Source organism: Symphalangus syndactylus, chromosome 18 (genome assembly GCF_028878055.3).
Source record: "Symphalangus syndactylus isolate Jambi chromosome 18, NHGRI_mSymSyn1-v2.1_pri, whole genome shotgun sequence".
Lineage (NCBI taxonomy): Eukaryota > Metazoa > Chordata > Mammalia > Primates > Hylobatidae > Symphalangus > Symphalangus syndactylus.
Genome location: NC_072440.2, coordinates 25,408,511 through 25,414,973, shown reverse-complemented (window position 1 = coordinate 25,414,973; position 6,463 = coordinate 25,408,511). Strand labels below are relative to the sequence as shown.

The following is a 6,463-nucleotide window of genomic DNA, read 5'->3' as shown; positions in this document are numbered from 1 at the left end:
TAAATGACGCATATGTAGTAGTTTCATTTAAAAAAATAAAAAACCTGCCTCTGATAAGCCTCTCGATCTATTTTCTGGATTGCAGGAAATACAGGGAGCAGCAGAGCATGTTAAATAGCATAACGGGAACAAAATCAGTAAAATCCAGACTGTGGAGAGCTCTACAGGACATATGGTTTCTTCATCTGTAGGAAATTCTGAAGGGAAAAGAAAGGAAGGATGAACCAATAGATAAATAGAGACTTAAGAGACATATCAAGCAATTGCAATGTATGGTAGACCTTGTTTGGATCTTGATTCAAACAAACTAATTTTAAAAAACATAAAATAAAAGGGAGAGTCGGAGGGTAGGAGACAGGGGTGTCTATGGAAACAATGTGAGTTACCCAAACTCAGTGTGGCAGCACCCTTCTGGTTCTGGTTGCTGATCTTCCACAATTTCGGAAAGGAAATGGGGGCACCAGCCACAAGAGCAATCTATTTGCCAAACTGCCTTCCTAGAACCAGGATCTGTCCCATATGTCCATGGCTGACTTCATAAGTGGGAGCTCTGCAGCTCCTTGGGGCATTTGGTCAAGACTACAATGAGTTTTGGAGTCAGAGGAAAGCTGAAGAGCACACTGAAGGGGAGAAACAGGGATAGAGCCCATGTGGATCTGGGTGTAGGCTTAAAGGACCCCACCAATAGAACCTGGCCGCCAGAGAGGTGGCCTCTTAAACTTCAGAGTTGTTTAAGGTATGGAGCATGGAGACCAAGCCCTTGTTTGCCCAGGTCTAAGGGTTGTACTGGTTGGAATGAATATCTGTGTGTATATTAAATTGCCAAGGATTAAGGCAGGATTAGTGTTCAGGAAGTGACCTCGACTTTGGAGTCAATCAGAAATGTTGTAGAGTGACCTGGAGGTCTGAGCATGCCAGCCACATCTAAGAGTAGTGGTTGAAATAACCTGATGAAAGGAGATCTGTAGCAGTAGGTTTCAGGGAGGAGGGATGAAGAATGTTCTGGAAGTAGCAATGCAGAACAAGGACACCACCTTCCTATCTCCAGACACAAGTGATGCAAGCATTGGAGGGAAAAGTCACCCATCACTTGAGAGGGTTGTGGGAGAGCAGCCTCTTAGGAGGGCAAGCCATACTTCCATGAGAATAAAAAGGTGAAGAGAACACTTGGAGATGAGGTTGAGGATATTGGGCATTTTGCTAACGGTGGGCTTCGAAGTCCAGGAGGCATAGGCAGAGGGTTTCAGGAGTTAGATAGTGAGAAAGGGACAGAATACTGGATGTGCTGAGCCTTATGAGTATTAGAATGCAAGAGATGAGAAAAGCACTTGAGATTTTGGGGCTTCTTGTGTTCACTGATACAAGTAGGCATTAAGGGCTTAACAAGATGAACATTGGTAGACTCAAAACATACTGTTTTGACTCCCATGGGCCACAGCCTGACATGGGCATGCCCACCTACTGGAGGCATGGCACAGGGAGGGCCTCACCTCACGGTGACAGCAGCATGGCACAGCAAGATCAACTTCATGCTCGGTGTCAAAGCTGACAGCAAGACCATTCTAACAGGCCTCCAGTCCATTTTCCAGGAGCAAGGGATGGCGGAGTCAGTGCATACCTGGCAGGTCTGTGGCTAGTTAGCAACCTACAAACGGAAACACAAAAACAGCATCTTTGCCAATTTGAGAATTTACCTACATGGATTGGTGTTGCTGGACCTTCAGAGTTACAATGATGACTTGCAGGGCAAAGAAGAGATCGATGGCCTTTCGAACAAAGTAGAAAAAAGAATGAAAGAACTGAGTCAAGACAGTACTGGGCTGGTGAAGCGATTACCACCTGTAGTTTGAAGAGGGGCCATCAACAGACATTGGTCCACCACCAATGGTCGCCTGGTTGAATATGACATAGATGAAGTGGTGTACAATGAAGATTCACCTTATTGGAACATTACAATTCTACACTAGAAGCAATTTGGAAATATTCTCATCCTTAGTAGGGATGTTGATTTGGCAGAGTGATTTGGCATATACCTGGGCCATCATGGGCAGCAGCAAAGCAGATTACACTGGCAAAGAGGTACTGATTCTCAGAGGCTGAGATGAGGGCATATTATGTGAAATAGTCAAACTAAAATCAAAGATGGTCACTCTGGTAGAGATTGACCAAATGGTGATTGATGGATGTAAGAAATATATGCAAAAAACATGTGGTGATGTTGTAGACAATCTTAAAGGAGGCTGCTATCAGGCTCTGATAGAAGACTGCATTCCAATACTGAAGAGGCACACCAAAGAAGGGAGAGAATTGGATTGCGTGACTAACGATTTGACAGCTGTTCCAATCTCCACATCTCTGGAACAAGATTCCACATGGGAGTTTCTCAGACTGACTTTGGACCCCTGAATGAATGTATTGAAACAGGATGGGAAATATTTTACACAGGGAAATTGTGTCAATCTGACAGAAGCCCTGCCACTCTATGAAGAACAGCTTGGGTGCCTCTATTGCCTTGTGGAATTCTCAAAGGAGATCGTCTATGTCCCTTCAAACTTTGAATTGTGGGTATTTTATGCTGTCTGGAAGAAAGCTAAACCCTGAAGATGAATATCCCTTAATCACATGTGCTGCAATGGCCTTTTTCACTTCCATATGCTGTACATGACATTGAAACAAGTCAGGCAATTGTGAATTCCTTGAAGTTTTCTTTTTAATTATTATTTTTAATTTTAAAAATCAAATGGCAAATGTATACTTTGATGAGCTTAGGGTGTTATTTTTTTTGAAAGCCAGCTAAAGGATGGTTCGACAGCACAGCAAGGACTGCCAAATGCACTAACACCCTAGAATGTGATTTTTGTTACTTTTTATTTCTCCATGGGCTTTTTTTGTTGTTTTGGTGTGACAGACTTTCCATTTGGATGTTTGGAGGAATGAACATCATTGTTTTGTTCTGGAGGGAAGTTCTTGGTGGTGTTTCTTTCCCCCAATATTGACTTAGATATTAAAATGTGGTGCTTATAAGACAGTTTTAAAAAATGAATAGTAATACTTCGATTAAAATTACAAAAGAGACAAAAAGTAGTTTTGAGTGTTGTGGAAGCTGAGTGCTGGGGTAAGAAGAGTAGGTGTCTGCACTTTGCTATAGACTCCTGATGATGGTGAGGAGAAGTGGAGAGCTGTATGGACTTGGTCCAAGAGAATGGGGCTCTCTTCAGACATCTGCTGTGGAAGCCAGGTGTAACTCTGACTTTCCAGAGCATCTTACAAAACCAGTTCTCCAAAGCGCAGCCTTTGGAAAACCTTGCCCTGACTACTAAAAGAGGAAGAGCAACTAACATTTATTCTATACCCATTATGTACTAGGCACTGTGCTTCTTGTGTATATTATAAAATATAACCACTATAGCATCTGTACTTAGTGTGAATTATTTTTATCAAAACCACTTTGCTGATGCGAAAACAGACTTCTCATGCTCATTAGGTGTCTTTCACAGCTTGTTTTTTAGCATCACAAGAAGACACTCTGCATTGAGGAACAAAAGGCCTGAGGTATAGGAGGGCAATGACGTTAGAGTACTGGGATTCTGTGGGGATAGGGGGTATACGCCTTTTCCCTCCATCCGCTTCTACAAGACAAGTGTTTTCAGAAGAGAGAAAACATTTCATTATAATGAATAAAACTAGTCTGAGTGCTGGATCCAAGGGGCCTGGGGCCAAGGTGTGTGCCAAGCAGGACCCTAGAACCAGAACTGCTTTAGAGGGTAAGTCCAGGAACCAGGGCACAACATCATCATGACAAAGTGTTTCCTGTCCTCCAAAGACACAACGTTAAAATAGCCTTTTCCAGTGCAACCTGGTCTTAAATGGGATGTTTCCAGCAAACTCACAATCAGGGATTTTCCTAAAGAGCTGTTACCTTCAAATGCATCAAGACACGAAAATCCAGAAGTAGAAAAATCAATCCACTTTAAAAAAATATCTTCCGGCCGGGCGCGGTGGCTCACGCCTGTAATCCCAGCACTTTGGGAGTCGGAGGCGGGCGGATCACGAGGTCAGGAGATCGAGACCATCTTGGCCAATACGGTGAAACCCCGTCTCTACTAAAAATACAAAAAATTAGCCGGGCGCGGTGGCGGGCGCCTGTAATCCCAGCTACTCGGGAGGCTGAGGCAGGAGAATGGCGGGAACCCGGGAGGCGGAGCTTGCAGTGAGCCGAGAGAGCGCCACTGCAGTCCGGCCTGGGCGAAAGAGCGAGACTCCGTCTCTAGAAAAAATATCTTCCACGGACAAGATAGGAGAATGATTTAAGGAAGATACAGCATAGCATAAAGAACGTTGATCGCGTTTAAGGTTTGTTTCATGGTTTTCTGAACTTCTGTCACTAGGAGAAACAATCCATTATTCTGCAAAAGTATGGGGGAGGTTCTCAAACAGGTACCTGTTTGAGAACTCAGTGAATTGCCAGCACATTTTGCAGTTGGAAGCTCAAATTTTCATAAATAACATGTGGGAAATCCAGATAGGATTTGTTATTTTTTAATTTCACGATTGTATTTCCAATGCTGGATTCATAGGCACTTCCTTGTCATAGTAGCAGCACATTAATTTTAGCCTAAATAATTATTTAAATTATTTAACTATTTAAATAATTATTTTACTAAGAAGAATCCACGAAATGAAAATGAGCACGTTCACTAATTTTCATGTTGCCTGACCATCTCATAGCACCGCCTATGGTCACAGACGGCAAAGCCTCTCACCAGAACAAGAAAGACCAGCAAGGAAGTGTAGGTTCAACAGCACATGAGAATCACAACTTATAGTTCCAGAGTGTCTGAACCAGAGAGGAGGGAAAACGAGAGGCCAAGAGTTGTCTCCATTTTCTTCTCTTCACAGTATCCTGCATAGTGGCACAAATCGAATTGGAAAGCCCAAGCTAACAACACCGCCCTGGGCGAACCGCCTGGCTCCACCGGCTCCTCTGGTCAGGAGGCTCCAGCCTGGGGGTGCCTGGTAGCTCTCCTTCCCCGGCGCCTGTATTATACATGTAACATTTATATTTCTATCCACACAGCGTTCATTCAGCCATCCATTCAATCACCCAGGCATATTTACACGGATGGAACACATTCGCGGAGAGATGTGTGTGTTTGAGTTCCAACCACTGCAGCCCGTATTGGCGCCGCGCTTTGTCTCGCTTTGGGTCACCACCACAGGAGCAACGATTTCGGGGAAGGCACACGCCTGTGTGACCGCTTCCCACTCCACATGGGTTTCGTGAGCGCGCGGAGCTGGAGGAGTCAGGGACGTGAGGATGCCCTACTTCCCGCAGCATCCGGATGGCAGGGTCCGCGTCGGAAGGCCCGGGAGGGCAACGCCCTCCACTGCTGCCGCGGGGTGGGTGCGCCAGGCTTGGGTGTGGCCTCGCGGGAGCGAGTTTCTCTCCAGCCGCCTGGCCCACCGCTTTGGAACAGTGAAGCTCGAGTTGGGGTCTCCTGCACACCAAGGGGAGAAATGTTTGTTTCTAATAACACAAGCAAAATTCTCTCTCTCTCTCTCTCTCCCCCCTCTCTCTCTTCTCTCCTCTCTCTTTCTCCCTCCTCCTCCTTTCTTTCTTTCTTTCTCTTTCTTTCTTTCCTTCCTTCCTTTCCTCCTGCTCCTCCTCCTTCCTCCTCCTCCTTCTTCTCTCTTTCTCTCTCTCTCTCTCTCCCCCTCTCTCTCCTTCTCTCCCTCTCTCCCTCTCTCTCATATTTGGTTGTTTCTCCTCTAAGGGGCCACTTTCAATGTCTGCCTGTGAGCCCAGCTGTCTGGCCCTATCTAGCATTGGGGAGACACTAGACTTAACCCAGCGAAGTTTTCTTCTGTTTGCTCTTGCTGTGCCCAAGTTTCCTCTGGACTTGTCTGCCAGCGTCGGGGTGGGGGCTGGGGGAAGTAGGCAACCTAGCTCTGCCTGGTTGCTCCCTGGAGGCCAAGTCGAAGTGAACAAGTCAGTCCCAGGCCCAGAAATAGAATACAAACCCTGTTTTTGTCCGGTGCTAACAGAGTCCAGCAGTCAGAATTCCCTTGCGTCTCACGTTGGACCTGACCCGGGGGCGCCGCCAAGTGCGCAACGCACAGTCACAGTTGGCGACTAATTAAGGACTGCCGCCCCTCTCCTTCACCTGCTACAAACTCACAGCCCTGACTTCTCCAGAAGTACCTACCACTTGGAGGTGGCTCTCCTTCCCCGCCCCCTGCCCCAGTCCCACACCGCAGCAGCGCCTCAGCACCGCGGCTTGCCGAAGCACCGCGGCTTGCCGAAGCACCGCGACTTGCCGAAGCACCGCGAGTGGCGCGCGGCGCCCGCCCCCGCCGCGCTCCGTGACTCCCTGCGCACCGCTGGTACTCTCGCCACGCCGCCGCCCGGCACTGCAGCACCAGGGGGAGGAGGCAGGCGGAGGAGGGGAGGAGGACCGCAGCG

General features: G+C 47.0%; 1 pseudogene; it reads left to right on the top strand.

Moving 5' to 3' along the window:
* Positions 1-1,469: 1,469 nt before the first annotated feature.
* On the top strand, positions 1,470-2,601 carry LOC129467434 (spermine synthase-like; annotated as a pseudogene).
* The last annotated feature ends 3,862 nt before the right edge of the window (positions 2,602-6,463 follow it).